Genomic DNA, 24,175 nt, shown 5'->3' on the forward strand with positions numbered 1-24,175 from the left:
TGGGAGACCCCACGGTTGAACTTTTCACCCGAGGAAATGGTAGGAAGCCATTTTTTTTCAGGCGATCACTTACAATGCTGTGTATTAAATTATAGCACTTCAGAACTGGAAGGGAATGCTTATAATGAAATCAATAATTTTTACTTACCCCTGAAAACCCGTCTGAAAATGTAGACTACACTTGGCAGGCAAGGAAAAAAAGCAATCTTTATTTTTCATGTCCCATAAACAAGGCAACAAACTCTGCGTGAGAAGGTAAAATAAAGGCTTATTTCACGTCCCTGAGACTTATATCTGAGTAGGTGTTAGATTCTGAAGGGTGACTCAGACCTGCAAAGGTAATTCGGGCTAGCTGAGTGGCAGGCCGTGGGGGAGAGCCTGGCCGAAGGAGTTGTGTTGGCGGGCATCCATCCACACGTCCCTTGCTGGGAGCCTGCTGTGGGTTGACAAGCCAGTGGAGCAGCAGAGGTTTTGAGAGCAAGGGCGCTGAAGAGAGACTGCCTGGATTCCCATCCTGACCCCCTCGGTGCCTCAATTTCTATTTTTGTCAGTAACAAGCATGTGCACCTGAGGGATTGCTTGGAGCCTTGAGTCACGTAGGTGAAGAATCCAAGTCAGTACTTTGAACTGGGTTAAACCATATATGTGTCAGTGACCATGATTTCAAGTCTCAGTTTTCAGAGGCTCAGAGAAGTGAATCAATTTGTCTAAGGCCACACAGCTAGGAAAACTCCACGGACAGAAGAGCCTGGTGGGCTTCAGTCCATGGAGGGGTCGCAAAGAATTGGACATGAGTGAGCGCACGCACACACACAGAGCTAGCAAGGGAATGAATTGTGACCTGACCCAGGTGCCCCAAAATCCAAAGCTCATCCCTTTGTCCTGGGCAGAGAAGAGTGGGGAGCGCTGCTGCAAAAACTGAGGATGCTCAGCTGACATCCTTGGGCTGATACTTCATGTCTTAAGGAGGGGATGCTCTCAAGAGGCAATCCCAGGGGCTGCCGGGACAGGTGGATGTATGGAGCCCCTCATCATGGAACTGCCCAGGGCATCAGGGAATGAGTTTGTGGTGCCAAAGGCAAAAGTCAGAGCTGAAGTCCAGACCCATCTGAGATCCCACTCAAAAGAATTCGGCAGACACACAGTTTGATGATCAGGAGACAAATGAGTGGGTTCTGGCAATTTTCCTGGCAGAGGGCTATGAAGGATAAAAGACCTGCAGAATCTATTTGATGTGCCATTTGCTCAGTGTTCTGTCTTCTATTCCTCAAACGGTGCCTGGAGCATTCTTGGTGCTCACTGAATATTTATTAAACAAATGGATGAAGGGATGGAGGCAGGGAAGAAAGTGAAAGTGTCAGTCACTGCTGTGTCTGACACTTCGCGACCCCACGGACTGTAGCCCACCAGGCTCCTCTGTCCATGAAATTCTCCAGGCAAGAATACTGGAGTGGGAGTGGAGAAGAATACATTCTCTTCTCCAGGGGATCTTCCCGATCCAGGGATCAAACTCGAGTTTCCTGCATTGCAGGCAGATTCTTTACCATCTGAGCCTCCAGGGAAGCCCCTGGGAAGAAAGGAGAGACAACTAGTGAATAACCTTTTTGCCTGCTGAAGGAGGGCAGAGCAGAGCTTTAAGGAACCTCACCCGGTATCTCCAGGCTGGGGCCAAATGTGAGCCCCGGGGCAGCTGGCGGCAAAGCTGGGTGTGTGAAAGGGCAGGCTCTCTCCACGCCTCTCACACTTCCCCTTTGCCTTCTCCCCCAGCGTGGGTGGAAGAACTTAGATCCACCCATTGGGGACCATGGGGGCTTTCAGGACACCCAAGGAGGGTGAACCCCTGGCGTGTCCATTTTCACTTCCTAGGTTTGAAAGATTCCTGGAGCCTTAATAAAAAGCACATTGTGCATCCAGCTGGAGATGGTGGTGGAGCAGCATTTGGGAGGCTGTTTCAGTAAGGCAGGTGAGAACCACGAGGGCTGGAATTCAAACATAGGTGGTGAGGATGGCCTGGAGGTGATGTGTTCTGGAAATATTTGAAGGGAGGATCGTCAGCACTTACTGGACTCATCACATCCTGCCCCAAGGCCTTAGATGTCCCTGAATAAAGTGAGTTTATAGTTTCCAGCTGAGAATGCTGGCGAGACACCAGCTATTGCTAGGAACTGGCTTTTTTAGAATGGCCGCTATACTTGTTGACTTTGAATTTCTGGGTACCCATTCGTTTGGTTCTGCAGTGTGTCTCTTTCCATACTTTATAAAGACCTGTTGAAATGGCATTTAATTCAGAGCTTTCGCACCTATGAAGTCACTGTAGCTTTTTCCTACTACCCTAGCCCTGAAGCCCCTCACCGTCTCTCTCTCTCTTCCCCTCCCTCTCCTTCCACCATCTTTCTGCTTCAGCCATAACTGGCTCCACATGTGAAAGTGTTAGTCACCCAGTCATGTCTGACTCTTTGAGACCCCGTGGACTGTAGCCCGCTAGGCTCCTCTGTCCGTGGAATTCTCCAGGCAAGAACACTGGAGTGGGTGGCCATTCCCTTCTCCAGGGCTTCACATATTGCAGGACATCCTGACCTATAACTTTGATTCTAATCCCAGGAAGGGACGACTTGTATAGCTCAGCGGTACCCTGAAAATGCTTTCATGGTTCCTTAGCCCCCATCCCTGGGGCGGCAGGAGATAGAGGCACCCGCATCTAAAGGTAAAGGGTAAAATCCATGTCTGGTGTCAGCGCCCCTGTCGTTCTAAAGGCAGGTTCTCACTCGTTCCTGTGCTCCTCCCATGAATTCTCCAGCGCTTTCCTCCACCTGGGAAGCCTCCTCAGAGAAGCGCTGCAATCTCTAACAGTTTCAGGGCCCGCCCTTGCTCTGGGGAGGGACATCTGCTTGCCCGGAATTGTCCGCCCATCCCAGGACGGTCGCTCTGAACAAGGTGGAGGGCAGACCACGCTCAGTCCACCTTGAGATCTATTTTGTATCATCTTCTACAGACTTGCCCCATTTCCATTACCAGTTTTCTGTAAAAAAAAAAAAAGTGAAAATGTTAGTTGTTGTGTCCAGCTCTTCACGAACCCATGGACTGTAGCCCGCCAGGCTCTTCTGTCCACAAGATTTCCTAGGCAAGAATACTAGCGTGAGTTACCATTTCCTTCTCCAGGGGATCTTCCCAACCCAGGGATCGAACCCGTGTCTCCTGCATTGCAGGCTATTCTTTACCGTCTGAGCTACCAGTTTTCCATGCTTGGTTCCAATCTAGAGGCTCTTGTGATCTGCACCTTCCTGCTCACCTGGACTCCTGAGTGCAGGCTTCCTGGACACGACTCTACCCAAGTTCTGACCTAGGCTCACTGCCCAGCTTCGACCTCTCTATGCCTGCCCCGACTTGGAACCTTCTCTGTGCCGTCTGCTTTGGTCTGGGGACCCCAGTGTTCGTCCAGCCATTGCCCTTTCCCTATTGGTCCTGTCGTGCAGTTCTTCATGTCCCCAGATGGCATGAAGCTGTTTGCCCCTACTCGAGTCCGTTTGGCTAAAAGGAGGTGTGCCCTAGTTCCTGCATTTCTGTGTAGGACACCCCTTCTGGGCACCTTTCAGTCATTCCAGGATTTGGGCCTGAGATTTCTAAACTCTGCCTCTTCCATCACTCACCAGAATATGCAGCTCTAACTTACATGGAAATTTCATTCAGTGAACTCAGCTTCATGGATCACACCTTAAGAGAGATATAAGCTGTGTTCATTGGTCTGTGTACAAGGAGTGCATCTGCTTACTTGAGTACCTCCTCTTTTCTCTCTTGGAGGGTGTGCATGCATGCTAAGTTGCCTCCGTTGTGTCCAACTCTTTGAGACCTTGTGGACCGTAGCCCACCAGGCTCCTCTGTTGATGGGGATTCTCCAGGCAAGAATACTGGAGTGGATTGTCAAGTCCTCCTCCAGGGGATCTTCCTGACCCAGGGCTGGAACCCCCGTCTCTATATCCCCTGCATTGACACGCGGGTTCTTTACCACTGACACCACCTGGGACAGGAGTTACTTTTTTGCTTCAATTACCTGGTAACATCACCAAAGTCACCACTTACGTTATAATGCAGCCAAGAATCAGCTTAGAGAGAATGAATGCTATTAGTGGTTACTGAAAGATGACTCTTTTTGTGCAGTGGAAGCAGTATTATGGAAAATATTCATGTGTTTCATCTTCTGTACTTTTGCATGTTGCTTTGTCCCTGATCAGCCCAAGGAAGGCACCTGCCTCATGGGTGTGCTGCTGGGGTGACTGATAGGGATTTGTTGACATTACAACAGAGATGTCAAGGGAAATTAAAAAGAATTAAAATGCATCCCGTGACACTCTAAAGTTTTTCCTGCCAAACTGTAAGCTTGAGGATTTTGCTGCAAGAGGATTCCCAAGTTGACGTATCAGTTTCTGAAACCCAGCCCTTCTGTTTCTGAAGAAATAGACATGGAGTCTTCCCCCTATCCTGCACTTCATTGAGGAATAATTGACAATTTAAAATTACATGTATCTAAGGTGGAATTATATGTATTTAAGGTATACAATTGATGATTTTATATATGTATACATTGAGGAATGATCACCGTAATCAAGTTAATTAACATATACATTACCTCACGCAATTACTTCTTTGTGTGTTTGCTGAGAACATTTAAGTTATACCCTTCTAAACAATTTTCAAGTTGCAATTTTTCTATTTCTGAGCTTCCCTGGTGGCTCAGATGGTAAAGAATCTGCTTGCAGTGCAGGAGACCTGGGATTGATCCCTGGGTTGGAAAGATCCCCTGGAGAAGGGAATGACTGCCTACTCCAGTATTCTTGTCTGGAGAATTCCATGGACAGAGGAGTCCTGTGAGCTTACAGCTGAGAATATTTAAGATATACCCTCCTGGACATACATATACCTATGGCTGATTCATGTTAGTGTTTGGCAGAAACTGACAAAATTCTGTAAAGTAATTATCCTTCAACTAAAAAATAAATAAATTTAAAAAATAGTTATACCCTCCTAAGCAAGTTTAAAGTTACAATTCAGTATTGTTAGTTATAGTCACCCACTGTGCATTAGATCCCCAGAACTTATTCATCTTGCATAACTAAAACTTCATATCACTAACCAACATCTTCCTCTTTCTCCCTCCCCCAGCTCCTGCCAACTACCATTCTACTCCTCATTTTAGATTCCATGCATAAATCCATTCATGCAGTATTTGTCTTTGTGCATCTAAACTTATTTCACTTAGCATTATGTTTTCTAGGTTTACTTATGATCTCACAAATGGCAGGATTTCTCTTTCTTTTTGAAGGCTGAATAATATTCCACCGTGCATGCATGAGCTTCTCAGCTGTCTCAGCAGTAAAGAACCTGCCCGCCACTGCAGATGTGGGTTCAATCCCTGGGTTGGGAAGATGCCTTGGAGGAGGAAAAGGCAACCCACTCCAGTATTCTTGCCTGAGAAATCCCATGGACAGAGGAGCCTGGTGGGCTACAGTCCACGGGGTTGCAAAAGAGACATGACTGAGCGACTAAGCACACACACAAAGCACGTTGTTTTAGAATGCATTTGTTTGTGAGTGAACACTTAGGTTGCTTATGGATTGTGTCTATATTGAACAATGCTGGCAATGAATATGAGGGTGCCGATATCGCTTCAGTATCTTGATTTCAGTTGTTTTGGATTTGTGCCCAGAAGTGGGATTGCTGAATCATCTGATGATTCTATTTTTAATCTTTTGTGGAACCTCCATACAGTTTCCATAGTGGCTGCACTGATTTACATGACATCACGTCTACATTGCAGTATATTCCTACCAACGTTGTGCAAGACTTCCCTTTTCTCTGTATCATCTCCATCAGCTCTTTCTGGGAGAGAACCCAGAGAAAGGATGGGAGTTATATATTGACAAATTGAAGAGATGCTGAAAGTGTGGGCCTTTTACTCCAACTTTATTTTTGGAGCTGTGGGAGCAGACCGTCTTGTAGCTGCTCCATGATGACCATGGGGACCTCCCCATCAAAGTAAACTAAGAAACACAGATTGGACTGGGATTTCATTAGCCTGAGTTTCTCTGGATTCTGGAGGAGCATGTATGGGCCACAGAATTTCCTTCTGGCTTCTGCTGGTGGGAGCAGGAGGGGAAACGCAGAAGGGAGCTGAGTTTGGGGCCATCAGGTCAGCCCAGGTCTCCCTGTGGTGAGGGGGTAGATGGTCCTTTAGCAGAGGCCAGGATGGACCACTCAGGCTACAAATGAAAGGGCAATTTGCTGACAACTCCAATGCTCCGCTGACTGAGGGACTGAGAGGCAGGTCAGCAAGAAGGGAACGCCTGACCAGGTATTACTAATGGTTCATTTGACCTGAAGAAGGAAGCTGAGAGTATAGTACACACGATCACATCGTCCTTAATCACATAATCTGGAAAGTTGTGCTTCATGACTTGATGGTGGTCGCATGGTTGCTAGAATTATCATCTTGACTTGTTCTCTGCCACTTCTCAATATTTTAAGATGTATTTTGTTATGATAAAGTTAGTTTTATACAAAGGAAAAAATAAAGCTATTTTAAAAAATAAATAACAGTGACTTCCTTGGTGATCCAGTGGTTAAGACGTCACTTTCCAATGCAGGGGGTGTGGGTTCAATCCCTGGGTGGGGAGGATCCCCAGGAGGAGGGCACAGCAACCCATTCCAGTATTCTTGCCTGGAGAATCCCATGGACAGAGGAGCCTGGTGGGCTACAGTCCATGGGGTTGCAAAGAGTTGAACACAACTGAAGTGACTTAGCGCACAAGCACACATCTCCAGGGACTCTTCCCAACCCAGGGGTCGAAACTGTGTCTCAGGCATCTCCGGCAATAGCAGGTGGGTTCTTACCACTAGTGGTACCCAGGAAGCCCGAACATCATAGACATGCATATGAATGTTTAGAGGCCTACGCATGTAAATACACTTACAGGAATTTCACCTCTGCACTTTGTCTTTTGTGCTCACTCCATCTCCTGGAAAGCCTTGTCTGTTAACTGACATAACTCCAATTCATTTTTTACATGGCTCTATAATATTCTATGGTGTTGTCATATGATAATTTATTCATCCATCTGTGAGACTTCTGAACATTTCTTTTTGCTTAATTCTTAGAGGTGGTGGCTATTTGGCTACTGTCATTTGAAAGCTTACTACATGTTCTATATTTCAAGTAAGTTTAGCAATTAAGTTTTATTAATCTGATGATGTTAACACACCCAGATTTTTATCCACTTACTTCTAATGACATTCAAATGTGTTACTATTCTATTTTAGGGACAAGAGAAAGGTCCTTGATTAATGTGAATGCTATGGAGGAAAATTATAAGAGAATTAATGATTATATATTTGAAAATATTATGTAAAACAAATTTCAGTTTCATTCGTGGTTCCTAAAAAATTCTTTAATAAGACGTGTGTAAGGAATTTCCCTGGAGATATTAAATCTAGGCCACAATCAAGAAGGTGGTGACTTTGATTTGAATTAATCCATTTCAAAAAATGAACTTGATCTTCAGAAGACAATGAAGTTTTTATAGTCTAATTGGAAATTTCATTGCAGTTATTGCATATAGTATTTTGCATTCAGATTTAGGTCATATCTGATTTTTAGAGATTAGTAAGGTATTATTACTTACTAGTGAAAGAGGAGAGTGAAAAAGTTGGCTTAAAGCTTGGCATTCAGAAAACTAAGATCATGGCATCTGGTCCCATCACTTCATGGCAGATAGATGGGGAAACAGTGGAAACAGTGACAGACTTTATTTTTCTGGGCTCCAAAATCACTGCAGATGGTGATTGCAGCCATGAAATTAAAAGACGCTTACTCCTTGGAAGGAAAGTTATGACCAACCTAGACTGTATATTAAAAAGCAGAGACATTACTTTGCCAACAAAGGTCCGTCTAGTCAAGGCTATGGTTTTTCCAGTGGTCATGTATGAATGTGAGAGTTGGACTGTGAAGAAAGCTGCGTGCCGAAAAATTGATGCTTTTGAAGTGTGATATTGGAGAAGACTCTTGAGAGTCCCTTGGACTGCAAGGAGATCCAAACTGTCCATCCTAAAGGAGATCAGTCCTGGGTGTTCATTGGAAGGTCTGATGTTGAACCTGAATCTCCAATACTTTGGCCACTTGATGTGTAGAGCTGGCTCATTTGAGAAGACCCTGATGCTGGGAAAGATTGAGGGCAGGAGGAGAAGGGGACAACAGTGGGTGAGATGGTTGGATGGCATCATCGACTCGATGGACATGGGTTTGGATGGACTCTGGGAGTTGGTGATGGACAGGGAGGCCTGGCATGCTGCGGTTCATGGGGTTGCAAAGGGTTGGACACGACTGAGTGACTGAACTGAACTGAAGGTACTATTAGCTTCTCATTGTCAAACTCTTCTTGATTTTTCTAGCAATTAGCTTATGCTTAAAAGATTTGAGTTACATCACCAATACTCAAACAAGGTAACTCTTCTCTATTTATCTAAATCTTTTGGACAGGTTCAGTTCTGTTGTTCAGTCATGTCTGATTCTTTGCGACCTCATGGACTGCACGCAGCACACCAGGCCTCCCTGTCCATCACCAACTCCCAGAGCTTGCTCAAACTCATGTCCATCGAGTTGGTGATGCCAGCCAACCATCCCATCCTCTGTGGTCCCTCCTCCTCCTGCCTTCAATCTTTCCCAGCATCAGGGTCTTTTCCAATGAGTCAGTTTTTTGTATCAGGTGGCTGAAGTATTGGAGCTTCAACTTCAGCATCAGTCCTTCCAATGAATACTCAGGACTGATTTCCTTCAGGATTGACTGGTTTGATCTCCTTGCAGTTCAAGGGACTCTCAAGAGTCTTCTCCAACAACACAGTTCAAAAGCATCAATTCTTTGGCACTCAGCTGTCTCTATGGTCCAACTCTCACATCCACACATGACTACTGGAAAAACCATAGCTTTGACTAAGATTCGGTTCAGTTCAGTTCAGTCACTCAGTCATGTCCGACTGTTTGAGACCCCATGAGTCACAGCACGCCAGGCCTCCCTATCCATCACCAACTCTTGGAGTTTACTCAAACTCATGCTCCTTGAGTCGGTGATGCCATCCAGCCATCTCATCCTCTGTCGTCCCCTTCTCCTGCCCCCAATCCCTCCCAGCATCAGGGTCTTTTCCAATGAGTCAACTCTTCGCATGAGGTGGTCAAAGTACTGGAGTTTCAGCTTCAGCATCAGTCCTTCCAATGAACACCCAGGACTGATCTCCTTTAGGATGGACTGGTTGGATCTCCTTGCAGTCCAAGGGACTCTCAAGAGTCTTCTCCAACACCACAGTTCAAAAGCATCAATTTTTTGGTGCTCAGCTTTCTTCACAGTCCAACTCTCACATCCATACATGACCACTGGAAAAACTATAGCCTTGACCAGACGAACCTTTGTTGGCAAAGTAATGTCTAAGGTTATATACATCTAAAAACTAAGAAGTGAAAATGTTATTCACTAAGTTGTGTCCAACTCTTTGGGACCCCATGGGTTGTAGCCCACCAGGCTCCTCTGTCCATGGAATTCTCCAGGCAAGAATACTGGAGTGGGTTGCCGTGCCCTCTTCCAGGGGAACTTTCTGACCCAGGGATCGAACTTGCATCTCTAAAGCCTCCTGCTTTGGCAGGCAAGCTCTTTACCATTGGCACCACTTGGGAAGCCCACGAGAGTGGGTAGCCATTCTCTTCTCCACAAGATCTTCCCAAAGCAGGGATTGAACCTGTGTGTCCTGAACTGTAGGTGAATTCTTTAAGATATGAACCACCAGGGAAGCCCATATACATCTAAACTCTTTTAATTTTTAATTTTTTTGGGCCATTTTTGGGTTGTGAATCTCTGTTTGATGGTGGGTGAAGATGATCCTGTTTATTTAACTTGATAAGAATTTTAAATCATGTCAACTAAACAAGATTGAAACCAATATTGCTTAGTTAACCCTCTGATGACAGTTTTTGAATCATTCCTATTATTTTAGCTGCAGGAAAGTGGGATTGTTAGCCTGTTATACTTGCTTTAAATGTATAATTATGGCTTCTATTACAAACAGAAATTGTGAAACATACCCATCCACTGCCATAAACTTTTGACTATTAAAAACAAACACACAAGAAAACTTTTCACTCTGAAGCTTAAGTTTAAAACCAGGTGTGAGGGCAAAGAAGTTTGCTAATGCTGAACAGGGGCTTTCAGTCACATGGAAAATTTGCAGTACTTTAGGGATAAAGTTGACTTTAAAAAAAATCACTTTCTTTTTTGTAGGAAATAGAACCAGAGTTACCTGAAAATCTGCCTCAGGTAACTGCAACAGTCATTTGACTCTAGACAGAAGCCAGAGCATCCTTAATACACAATCTAGAGACTTAAGTCAAAGGGAAATTGAAGGTTAGGTAAAGCTAACAGCCTGTAGACAGTGGCAGGGTCCCCTTTGTAATAACAGTGCTTAATCACTACCTTTGCCTTCTGGATGTTTTTCTACTATTGCGTCTCATCTCCAAGGCAGGCCAGGGAAGGTGGGATGCAGGCAGCTGTGGTGGGAGATTTGATGTAAGAGAGCTTTCTCCACACCCACACATCCCTCCCCAGCGTGGGCTGAGTTCCGGCCAGCCAGCCTTTCCTGACCTCCAGGCTGACTCAGCCAGTGCTGGTCACCTAGTCATATTCCCCCTTCTCTGCATTCTGTCCCACAGGCTGGGCTGGTTCCCAGCTCACTAGCACTGGGCCAGTCACCACCATCCTCTCGGGGTCTTCAGGTGCTACACAGACGTGACCTTGGTACCATCTCCTCATCCTCCTTGCTTTGCTGCTGATGGGACTGAGGTCCAAGGAAGCTAAGAGTTTTGTGATCAGACCCTAAGTGGGTCCACATTTCCCATCCTCCATATCTGTGGGGCTCTCTCTACTACTTGCCTGCTGTTCTCCCTGCTGGAGCCCCATCTCTTTGGAATGACCAGAGTCCTCATCAAGCCAGTGACCCTCAGAAGAATTGCAGTCTTGACCAAGCTGAGTGCAAAATGGTCAGACACCTGTCAGGCTTCCTGGGTGGTGCAGTGGTAAAGAATCTGCCTGCCAAGCTGGAGACAAGGGTTTGATCCCTGGGTTGGGAAGATCCCCTAGAGAAGGAAATGGCAACCCACTCCAGTATTCTTGCCTGGAGAATCCCATGGACAGAGGCTATAGTCCATGAAGTCACAAAGAGTTGGGCATGGGTAAATGACTAACACTTTGAACAAAGACAAGAAAAGATGCTTAGTAGCACTAATCATTGTGCTCACTCACTGTCTTGTCTGACTCTTTGTGACTCCATGGACTCTAGCCCGCCAGGCTCCTCTGTCCATGGGATTCTCCAGGCAAGAATACTGGAGTGGGTTGCCATTCCCTTCTCCAGGGGATCTTCTCGACCCAGGGACTGAACCCAGGTCTCCCACATTGCAGGCAGATTCTTTACCATCTGAGCCATCAGGGAAGTCAGTGTGCTTGTTGGCTATTTGTAGATCTTTGTGTATAACTTGTTAGGCAAGACGACTGTGTGGCAGGGTACTGAGGGTGCGGGGCTGCTTTGAATGAGATGACAAGCTGTCCTCTGGGGCCTGAGGCTCTGATGCTCCCGAGAGGATGGTGCTGAGAGCACGGGGGTGAGCTGAAAGCAGTCCTTTTGCTTACATCACTGCTTCTCCTGTGGCATCCTGCCCTCCACATCTGCTCTAACATCACCAGCTTTCTCCACCCGCAATGCCTGTCTGTGCATCTCAAGAATATTTATCGAGTGCTGCTGCCTCTGACTTCATTCAGCGTTGAGTTTCTTGACTGAGAGCTGTTCCATAGAGACAAAATATTATTACTGATACTTCTGAATCGTTAAGACTTCCAGCTGCATTAGCTTCTCTTTTCCTGCAATATTTTCATTACCTGAATGAAGGAAAACTGACTTCTAATTCTGGATAAGGGCTTCCCTGGTGGCTCAGACAGTAAAGCATCTGCCTGCCATGCGGGGGACCTGGGTTTGATCCCTGGGTTGGGAAGATCCCCTGGAGGAGGGCGAGGCAACCCACTCCAGTATTCTGGCCTGGATATTGTCAAATTATAACAACTCCAGCAGGATGTAGGTAGATTTAAATTGCTTTTACATAGCTTAAATTCTGGTTGGATATAAATTAATTCCAAAGTTTATTCTTTAATTAAAAAAAAAAAACAAACCCAGAGAGTGAACTACATATTTACCTTCTTCTCCTGGAACTTCCCGAAGAAAACGAGAGGGGGAGTGCCAGGTACCAGTAGTGAATGAAATCAAGGCTCTCTTGGAAATACAGGGTTATTATTATAAGAATTAATCACTATGTTTTAAATGAAAGATGTAAGCAAACCTTTGCTGGAAGCAGCATCTGAAGTCCCTTTTCATTAATGCTATTCATCTCATCAAAGAGAATCTTCATTCAAATTATTTTCAAAGTTTCCCTGTTGGTTTCCATGAGATGCCACAGGTTATTCTGTAAAAGGAAAATACTAGCCATAGATTTTTTTTTTACCCTTAAATTGTATTTAAAAATTAGATGTAAGAAGACTGTTTAAGGCATCTGAGATTCCATCCATCACTGACAAGGAGACAACCTTTTATTGACTTACTGTCAAATTGGCATGCGTGTGCTTTGAAGATCACTCGTCTGTGCTGTGTATCCTGTCTCTCAATTTCAATATGTATCAGTCTTGTTATTCCATGTATTAAGGGTGCCAACCAATTTCATTACTCAAATTCACTTCCCAAGATCTACTACTGACAGAGACGTTTAAATGGAAAAATGAGATATTATTGTGCTACTCAGACTGCTTCTACTGTAAATGAGCTGAAACAGGAACACTTTAAAGAAAATATTAATAATCACAGTCTTTGGTTTCTCTAAAAGATGCTGAAGATAAGCTACACATTTCAGAAGAGCCTAATTCATGACTAACCAAACATTACACCACCTTTGGTATAATCACATCTCTGCCTTTGCTATGGTGTACCCATAATAAATAGAAATTTACATATTATAAATGGCAATGAGAATAAAATAGGCACAACTGGAGTACTGCATAGTTGCTGAGGTCCTGGGATTTAGTATAAGAAAATGAGTTCAAATCCAGACTTCTGCTATTTACTCTTACTTCAAGTGTTATTTAATCTCACTAAACTTTTGTCCTCTCATTTATAGACTGAAAAACTTGGTAGCAGATACATGAAAAGGTTGTTTTGAGGGCAACTGTAATGTGTTTCAGACAGAGTCTGGTATGTAATAATTCTGAGCAGATAGGCTATTGTTATTAGTTATTCACATTGCTTCTTATATCAAGACTGGATATAGCAACATCATTCTTCCTTCTAGAAGTGTATTAAAAATTAAAAATTTTATTTTCCAATTTATTTTTTTGGTCTATTCCGAAGTTTACAAATCTCAGATAAATTTGGGATCATTTTTGTAGCAACTCAAGTTAGTATTTTATCTTAACTCCTGTTAGGATTTGAGAGTGTTTCTTGGTCAAATGATTGTGGGAAGGTGTGGGTGGCATCAGCTATCATTTATTTATATTAAGATTAAAAAAATTGCTAAATGCAGTAAGAAGATTGGAAAATGACTTTGCTTAGTCATTTATATATCATTTTTGATTTAAGCAGGCTCATAGAATTGGACATTCAAGTTGTTTCTCACATTTTGCTATAGTAGTGAAGGACATGCATAATTTGTAGAAAACAAAATTTAAAAAATAAAAAAATTAAACAAAACTGAGAACCCTTTCTAAATGGCTACAAAATAGACCCCAAAACTTGGAGATATAAAAAAGTGTGACTCATACGTGAGTTGTGGGAATGTAAAATGGTTCAACCACCATGGAAAGCAGTGTGGCAGTTCCTCAAAAATTAAACATAGACTTAGCACATGACCCAGCAATTCCACTCCAAGATCTATACTCCCCCAGACTGGAAACAGATGTTCAGACATAAACTCATACATGAATGTTCAAGGGAGCTCTATTCACAATATCCAAGTGGTGTGAACAACCCAAATATCCAGAAAGAGATCAGTGAATAAACAAAATTGTGGTATATCCATGCAATAGAATATTATTTAGCCACAAAAATGAATGAAACATTGATGCATGCTACAATGAAGTGCCTTGAAACCATGATGCTATGTTGCAGAAGCCAGACACAAAACTCCACATATTGTTTGACTTCATTTATAAAAAGTATCCAAAATAGGTAAATCCACAGAGACAGCAAGCTGATTAGCAGTGACTCAGGGTTGAGGGGAAACAGAAAGAGGGTGACTGCTCATGAGGAGGGTGTTTCCCTTTGAAGGGATGAAAATATTCAGCAATTTGATAGTGCCGATGGTTGTACAACATTGTTACGGTCCTAAAATGACAATGAATCATACACTTTAAAGTGGCTTAACTGATACATTTTCATGTTATGTGTATGCAACACAATTAAAAACAGAATTGCTCCATGATACCACCCCCCCCTCAAATACCAATACAGGAAGAACCTGTAATTGGAGATATGCTTCGAAATAATTTGTCTGCTTAATCTTGGAGTCATCTCACCCAAATTGCTTTTGGTCAAATGATTTCCTGCTGAACTCTGAGGAGTCCATTTTCAGCAAATTGTGTTAGGTATTTTTGCCCCATCCTCCTGGACTAGACTTGATTGAAAAAGCATTTTGATGGAGATAAGAAATTTGTAGTTTAGCTGAGGAGCTGTCAAGGAAATCCATTTCCTAATAGTTGTCTATTGTTCATATTCTTCTCAGTCCCTCTTTGACTTTTTCCGATTCCTCTGCATCTTTCCTTTAACTGTTGCTTGTATTTCAGGCTTTCCAAGAATACAGAACATTCTTTTGGTGATGCTTAGAGGTGGAAATGGGTGGTCTTGGTTTTTGTTAGACTGAGACAAGTCCTTAAAAACCTTCACTAGACATATTGGGCTCTGCTAAAGACCTTTTCACGCTTGGATTTATGTCTGTGGGCTTCTCTGGTGGCTCAGCTGGTGAAGAATCTGCCTGCAATGTGGGAGACCTGGGTTCGATCCTTGGGTCGGAAAGATCCCCTGGAAAAAGAAATGGCAACCCACTCCAGTATTCTTGCCTGGAGAATCCCATGGACAGAGGAGCCTGGTGGGTTACAGTCCATGGGGGTTGCAGAGAGTTAGACACGACTGAAGCGACTAAGCACGCACCAACAAAGTAAGATTTTTTTTTTCAATTGAACTGAAATCCACACAATTAACCATTTTAAAGCACACAATTTAGTAGCATTCAGTACATTCACAATGTCATGCAATTACCACTTTTCTCTGGTTTCAAAACATTTTCATTACTCCAGAATAACAGCCTGTACATTGACTATTCACTCACCATTCTACCCACCCAGCCAATCCCCTGGGAACCACTTATCTACCTTTATGGATTTTCCTTTTTTAGGTGTTTCATTTAAAAGATTCTTGTAACATGCAAACTTTTGTGCATGACTTCTTTTACGGAGCATAATGTTTACAAGGAGGTTCAGTGTCGTAGCAAAGGTACATTATTTTTTTGTGAACCAGTGAAGTTGCTCAGTCGTGTCTGACTCTGCGATCCCATGGACTGTAGCCTACTAGGCTCCTTCATCCATGGAATTTTCCAGTCAAGGGTACTGGAGTGGGTTGCCATTTCCTTCTCCAGGGGATCTTCCTAACCCAGGGATCAAACCCAGGTCTCCTGCATTGCAGGCAGACACTTTATCATCTGAGCTACCAGGGAAGCATGGCTCAGTAATATTTTATTATCCCCCGGAGGAGGGCATGGCAACGTACTCCAGTATTCTTGCCTGGAGAATCCCTGTGGACAGAAGAGCCTGGAGGGTTGCAGTCCTTGAAGGTGCAAAGAGTCAGACACGACTGAGCGACTAAGCAAATATGGATGTACCACAATTTGTTTATCCATTGATCTCTTTATGGACATTTGAGTTGTTTCCTTTTTTTGACTATTGCAGATACTGCTGCTGTGAACATTGGCGAACACATTTTTGTTTGAACGCCTGTTTTTCAGTTCTTTTGGGTAAATACCTAGGAGTAGGATTTCTGGATCATATGGTAATTTTGTGTTTACCTTTTTGAGGAATCACCAAATTGTTTTTCACAGTGTCTGCACCCACTGTGATTTTAGATTTCCACAAAATGTGTAAGTGCTCTTATTTCTCTATGTCCTTGCCAACACTGATTTTTTGCTGTTGCTGTTGGTATAGTCATCATAGTAGATGTCAAGAAGTAGCTCACTGTAGCTTAATTTTTATTTCCTTATTGACCAATGTGATTTTCCAAGTGGCTCAGCAGTAAAAATCAGCCTGCAGTGCAGGAGACGCAGGTTCGATCCCTGGGTCAGGAAGATCCCCTGAAGGAGGGCATGGCAACCCACTCCAGTATTCTTGCCTGAAAAATCCCATGGACAGAGGAGTCTGGTGGGCTACAGTCCATAGGATCGCACAAAGTCGGAGGACTGAAATGATTGAGCACGTACACACGAGATGACCAAAGATGTTGAAAATCTTTCCATGTGCTTGTTGGCCATTTATATATCTTGTTTGGAGCAATGTTATTCATATCCTTTGTCCAGGTTTTAATTGGGTTGTTTGTCTTTTTGTTGTTCAGTTGTAATAGTTTTTTATAATCTAGATGCTGTCTTTGCCAGATATATAATTTGCAAATATTTTGTCTTATTTTGTAGGTTGTCTTTTTGCTCTCTTGATAACATTCTCTGATGCACAAAATATACTAAAAAACTCATTTTTTTTAAAAAAATATTTGTGTTCCCCATCCTGAAACCCCCTTCAACCTCCCTCCCCATCCCATCCTTCTGGGTCATCCCAGTGCACCAGCCCTGAGCACCCTGTCTCATGCATCGAACCTGGACTGGCGACCTGTTTCACGTATGGTAATATATATGTTTCAATTCTAATTTTTTCTATAGTTGCTCTTCCTTTTGGCCCCATATCTTAGGTCCTATCACCAAATCCAAAGCCGTAAAGATTTACCTCTGTGTTTTCTTCCAATAGCTTTTATTTTTAGACCTTGTGCTTATTTATGTCATTGATCAATTTTGAGTTGACTTTGTAGTATGGAGCAATAAGGGTCTGATTTTATCCTTTTGCATTCGTTTATATCCTTTCCCCATAACCTTTTGTTGAGGAGACTATTCTTTTCCCACTTATTTTTTTTTTTTTTTTTTTACAAATTCACACTTTATTTACTTTTCAGTAAGTTTAAATCCTCGAAGGGTACAGCCTCACACCGATTCTGTGTCCAGTGGTCTTAACAGGAAAGTTGCTTCAGAATTTGGCTCGAACCATGCCACTGTTTCCATGAACATGAGTTATCTTTTCTCAGATTACTCTGGTTTTATTAAGTTTTCCACCAGGAGTTTCTGTGTTGTTCTTTGCTTCTTGCACATAAGCACATCCCTTGCCTGGATAGAACTCAGTTTCATCTCGAGCACATACACCTTTGATTTTCAGGAGAGCTGTGTGCTCCCTCTAGTTCTGTAGACCCCGCTTATAGCCAGCAAAAATGGCCTTGGATAACAGTCTTCTAGACACATTTGTCATTTTAGAAGTCCTGTTCTCAGCAGGCCTCCACAGGGTCCAAGGTGGCTAAAGAGCTCCCATTTATTGATCTTGTCACCCTTGTTGAAAGCACCTGAGTATAGAGTTTTGGATTTATTTCTGGGCTATCATTTATAGCCCATTGGTCTATAAGTCTATTGTTATGCTAATACTACACTGTTTTGATTACTGCAGCTTTGAAGTCAGTTTTGAAATTGCAAAATGTGAATCTTCCAATTCTTTCTTCCTTTTTCAATATTGTTTGGGCTATTCAGAGCCACTAGCAATTCTATATAGATTTGAGAATAAATCTATTTCTGTTTCTTTTCTGTTTCTTAAATAAAATGAAATTTTTAAGAAGGGTTGTGTTTAATCAGGGCTTCCCTAATAGCTCAGTTGGTAAAGAATTCGTCTGCAATGCAGGAGACCCCAGTTCGATTCCTGGGTCGGGAAGATCTGTTGGAGAAGGGATAGGCTACCCGCTCCAGTATTCTTGGGCTTCCCTTGTGGCTCAGCTGGTAAAGAATCCGCCTGCAATGTGGGAGACCTGGGTTTGATCCCTGGGTTGGGAAGATCCCTGGAGAAGGGAAAGGCTACCCATTCCAATATTCCGGTCTGGAGAAATCCATGGACCTTACAGTCCATGGGGTCACAAAGAGCTTAAAATCAGTAGAATGCTTTGGGTATACTGCCACTTTAGCAATATTAGGGCTTTCTGTACATGAATGCTGAGTGACTTTTTGTTTATTTAGGTCTTCTTTAATTTCTTCAATAATGTTTTATATAGTTTTCAGATGTACAAGTCTTTTAGCTATGTGGTTAACTTCATTGCTCGGTTTTCATTCTTTTGGATACTGTTGTAAATAGAATTGTTTTCTTAATTTCCTTTTTGGACTGTTCACTGATGATGTACAGAGACGCAGCTGATCTTGTGTGTTGGCTTTCTACCCTGAACTTTGCTGAATTTGTTCATTAGCTCTTGCAGTTCTTTTTGTTGGATTCATTGGGATTTTCTGAATATGGAAACATGCCATCTGCAAATATAGTTTTAATTCTTACTTTCCAATTTGGATGTCTTTTGTTATTAATTTTTCCTGCCAAATTACTCCAGCTAGGACTTCCAGTACAGTATTAAATGGGAAAAAGACCAAGATGCCCATTTTCACCACTGCTATTCAACAGTCTACTGAGAGTAATGGATTTTGCAGAACATTTTTTGTTTATTCTAATTCTCAAACTAAAGCCAGTGGTTTAATAAAGGCCCACATTTTCTGAGGTTAGGTGTTTTGGCAAATTTGCTATCTAGAACATATCTAATAAAAGAAATATTGGAAAAGTCCTCTTAGGAGGAAGACAGGGACTATACAAAGCTATGTATCTTACTTGACTAGATCTCCTTTGTGATGAAAGACTATTGATTAAGGATCATTTCTAAAATTAGGGCTATTGATTTAGTAAGGTTAGTGTTTTCTTTGGTACCTTGTGATTCTTTCTAGTTTATAATACATCATGAATTAAAAGTGGTGGAGAGAGTAGGGAACTTCCAATAGCTGACACTTGGAGAAATGACAATTGACAACAAGGGAGAATGGAAGAAAAGCAGAAACAGAAAGAATTTAGTGAAAGGACAAGCTAAATTCTAATTACTTCAGTGACCATCACCCTGCACTATGCAATCCGTAACTTACAACCTTGAGTTAGCAGTGAGAGACCATATTATCTTCAATATAACACACTCACTATGTTTAACAAAAAGCCTTATAAATGTGAAATTAAAGTTTCTTTGGAAGGGAAATGTTCAATTTTGTGTATTTTATACTTACATTGCATATTTCATCCCTTCTCAATATCAGGGAAATAAGTCATTATTTGAATGATAAACAGTCTTACACATATTTTTTAATGGAAGTATGGTTGATTTATGGCTTCCCAGGTGGCTCAGTGGTAAAGAATCTGCCTGCCAATGCAGGAGACCCAGGTTTGATCCCTGGGTCAGGAAGATCCCCTGGAAAAGAAAGTGGCAACCTACTCTAGTATTCTTGCCTGGGGCATTCCATGGACAGAGGAGACTGGTGGGCTACAGTCCATGGGGTTGCAGAGTTGGACGTGACTGAGCGCACACACATACACACATAGTTGATTTAAAATATATTAGTTGCAGGTGTACAATATGATTCAGTATATTTATAAATTATGCTCCATTGAAAGTTATTTAAAAATATTTGTTGTATTCCTTGTGCAGTATAGTATATCTTTGTAGCTTATTTATCTTATATATATAGTAGTATATAAAATATACCTTTGTACCTCTTTGTACCTCTTAATCCTGTATCCCTATCTTACCTCTCTCACCTTCCCTCTCCCACTGGTAAACACTAGTTTGTTTTCGAATGTTTTATTTTTTAGATTCCACATGCAAATGATATCATATAGTATTTGTTTTTCTCTGTCTGATTTATTTCACAAAGCATATCCCTGAGATCTATCCATGCTGTTGCAAATGACAAAAGTCCAATCTTAAAGCAATCTTTTAAAACAGAGTTCTCAGACAAATTTCTGAAGAAGTGGATAGGGAAAAACTGTGAAACATCCCAGTAACTCCTCCTTGTGAAAATGGAGTGACAATTAAGAGCCTTCATGGAGGTAAGCTGAGTATAGCTCTACAATAAGTATTTAGACCAATGAACAGATGGTCCTAAGCTGCTAAATCTTTGGGGGCCACATAATTATTATTCAAACCAGGACCCACTTGAGAAAAGGATGCACTATTAATTATACCAGGTTAAAAGGTATAAATCAGTAGTGTCTTGGGAAGGCGGAGACAGCTGGTCGTTCTAATGAAAATGACTTTTTATTCTCGATGTTATTATTGATTTACCATGGGAAAAATTAGTAATGAAAAAAGTTTATTCTTCAAAGCTCTAAGCAGATTTTCAAAGGAGAGGAAAATGAGGTAAGAGTCTGTTATGTGGTTGCCCTTTTGGCTTTCCTACATGCTTCTCTGGAGTGGTCTATCCTGGTGATGTGCACCTAGATGGAAGTCAACCAAATCAGTCTGATAGTGAGTGTGGCCAAGACAGAGCTGCCTGAGTTTGGTCCAGGCAAAGACCAGGGTGAAGGGGAGCTTGCTTCAGCCAAAATCTTTTGGGCCATTCTTTTGTCCTTCTTAGACTTCATACCAAAAAAAGGCAGCCTGGGATCACATTGGTCTCACCAGGGCCCATACAATGAGAAGTCCCAAAATTTGGTTTAACTGTACTTGGTGATACCGGGAAAGATTGAGGGCAGGAGGAGAAGGGGACGACAGAGGATGAGATGGTTGGATGGCGTCACCGACTCCATGGACACGAGTTTGAGTAAACTCCAGAAGTTGGTGATGGACAAGGAGGCCTGGCATGCTGCAGTCCATGGGGTCGCAAAGGGTCAAACATGACTGGGTGACTGAACTGAACTGCACTTGGTTCCAGGGATTAGCAGGAAACAAGCAACAACAATCTTCTCATTGGGAATAGATTTATTCCCTGCCATTCCCTTGATAAGTAAATTTCACAGCAAAGTAATCACTATGTAATAAAAGCTATTACATGAACATACTTAATCATGTGGATGTCATTTATGATTCCAAGGGCTAAAGGTAGAGATGGTTAAAAACCAGAAATAATTTCGTTTAGGTAAACATGGTGAAAATTACTTGCCTGGCTTCAGGAAGACCTTACATTTAATTGTCACTCTCCATTATATGATTGTGAGTTCGTGTATCCCTCTGACAAAGACTCAGAGGAAAAGGCTGTTGAAACAATGACAAACGAAATGGGGATCATTCTCTGAGTACCTGTTATGTACAAGGTCCAAGTAGTTTGCCCAGAGAAACATGGATCATTAGGCCTCCTTGGTGGCTCAGTGGTAAAGAATCTGTCTGCAAAGCAGGAGATGTGGGTTGGATCCCTGAGTCGGGAAGATCCCCTGGAAAAGGGAATGGCTACCCACTCCAGCATTCTAACCTGGGAAATACCATGGACAGAGCAGCTTGGCGGGCTACAGTCTATGGGGTCGCAAAGAGTCAGACTCGACTTTGTGACTAAACCACAACTTTCAGGCAAACTCTTCAGAGTAGACTCTTGGAAATGAAAGTGAAAGTCGCTCAGTCGTGTGTGACTCTTTGCGACCCCATGGGCTATACAGTCCCTGGAATTCTCCAGGCCAGAATACTGGAGTGGGTAACCTTTCCCTTCTCCAGGGGATCTTTCCAACCCAGGGATTGAACCCAGGTCTCCCTCATCGCAGGCAGATTCTTTACCAGCTGAGCCATAAGGGAAGCCCAAGAATACTGGAGTGGGTAGCCTATCCCTTCTCCAGGGCATCTTCCTGCATTGCAGGCAGTTTCTTCACCAACTGAGCTATCAGGGAAGCCCTGTAGACTCTTTATAAGCCTGCTTTGTTGATGGAGGTGGCAAAGCTTCTGCCTTTTGCACACCCTGTCATTCACACAAATCATGACCAGTGTGAAGAAACTGATAGTATTGTCCCTGTTCTGTTGTGACACTAATTGATTCATTCTGAAATATCTGTGTAGCTTTTCTGGGGAGGTATGTGCAAGATGGAGTGTACCTCTCTTTTTTCCAATTGGAGTACCCACCCCAATGCAAATACTTTCATTACAACACTTTCGCACATACATTTCAAGGTAGGCCTTTTGAGAAATTATATCTTAGCTTCCAGAACTGCATGTGAGACTGTAATATATTTCCAAATATTTAGTATCAACAAGATTTTGTGAATGCTGGTATCCCAGAAACTCAAAGAACATTGATGATAAAGGAGGCCTCTGAAATGGCCTTTTGTAGGTTTTCCTTTCTCATTTGTTCAAAACTGTTAAAAGTGGGATGCAAAGCTTGGTATTCCATCACTTACCAGATGTGTGACCTTGAGCAAGTTAATTAGCTTCTCCATGCCTCAGTTTCCTCTTGGAAAAATAAGTGTAATAATAATGCCTACCTTTGTAGATGCATTTTTTAAATTTATTTTTTAAGATTTCTTTTTCTGATGTGGACCATTTAAAAAATCTTTATTGAATTTGTTACAGTATTGCTTCTGTTGTTTATGTTCTAGTTTTTTGGCCACGAGTCATGTGGGATCCTAACCTGACCAGGGATTGAACCCACACCTCTTGCATTGGAAGGCAAAGTCTTAACCACTGGATCACCAGGGAAGTCCCTGTAGTGATATATTTTAAACCATGCACCCATTTTCTATTTTTTAATTAGATTGAGTCTACAATTCTAACTGAAGATATGGAAATGAAAGAAAATTTCTACTCTTTTTGGAATGGTAGGGGAAAGCCACAGCTGAAGTATTCCAAGAGAAGATTGGTTATATCTCATGATGACTTTTGCATTAAAAAAAAAAATGAGCCTCAGGGTCTTGAGAGGAGAGAAATGGTATCTCTATATCCTGACATCTCTCTCCTGGGCAACTTGATGTCTCCATTCCAGTTGCAACGTTTGGATTAGACTGTAGTCAATCTGGGACTTCCCTTGTGGCACAGTACACAAGAATCTGTCTGCAATGCAGGAGAAGCAGGAGACATGGGTTTGATCCCTGGGTTGGGAAGACCCCCCTGGAAGAGGGCATGGCAACCCATTCCAGTATTCCTGCCTGGAGAATCCTGTGGACAGAGGAGCCGGGTGGGCTTCAGTCCATTGGGTCACAGAGTTGGAAACGACTGAAGCTGCTGAGCATGCACATGTGTAGTCAATGTGGCTGGAATACTATGACCCAGAGCTAAGAGAACAGCTAACTGATTGGAGACATTCCTATCTGTTTGTTGATGAAGGTAACAGTTCTCATCTGATGATAAAGAAATAACTAGCAAGAATTTGTGCTATGAAGTTGATGGAATGAAAAATGTTATTCTTGATGGAAGCTTGTTGGATTAAGACATTGAATCCCTATTTATTTTGTGTCTTCATCTACCAGTCCACAATGGTGGCTGTTTATGGTGTTTATAACTAAAGCCATGCCAGTGTGAAGAACCATTCCTTTTATTCAATCCTCTGGAGCAAATATTTGAGAACCCCGAGCTTCTAAACTGAGATAATCTGCTGGCAAATTCCTGGCCTGGACATTTTACCTAAACTGTAATTTGTTTCCCTGGGTGATTGACATCTGCTTAAAATATTATGTGCAACTTAGCCTCAGTATTTTTCCTTTTCTGTCTTCTGTCCCTTTTTTTTTTTTTTTTTTTTACATTTGAATGAACACTTGATGTTATGGCAGAAACAAACCATTATACTTATTATTATGAAGCACAAAAGCATCTAGAAAAATACCTACTGACCATTTACCCATGAACCATGACTAATAGTTATCTAAATGGAATGAAGGGTAATGACTTCAAGAAGTTCATAGGAAAAAAGGGCTCAGTGTCTCATAACAGTAACAATTGAAGGGTTATTTCCTCTCTTTTATAGAAGTTTTAATCTCAAAGTGCTTAGCAAAAGCTCTTTTAT

At 42.3% G+C, this 24,175-nt stretch overlaps 1 pseudogene; it reads right to left on the bottom strand.

The window, feature by feature from the left end:
• Nucleotides 1-17,327: 17,327 nt before the first annotated feature.
• On the bottom strand, nucleotides 17,328-17,669 carry LOC136146398 (large ribosomal subunit protein eL33 pseudogene; annotated as a pseudogene).
• Nucleotides 17,670-24,175: the final 6,506 nt, after the last annotated feature.

This window comes from Muntiacus reevesi, chromosome 14 (assembly GCF_963930625.1).
Source record: "Muntiacus reevesi chromosome 14, mMunRee1.1, whole genome shotgun sequence".
NCBI classification, from domain to species: domain Eukaryota; kingdom Metazoa; phylum Chordata; class Mammalia; order Artiodactyla; family Cervidae; genus Muntiacus; species Muntiacus reevesi.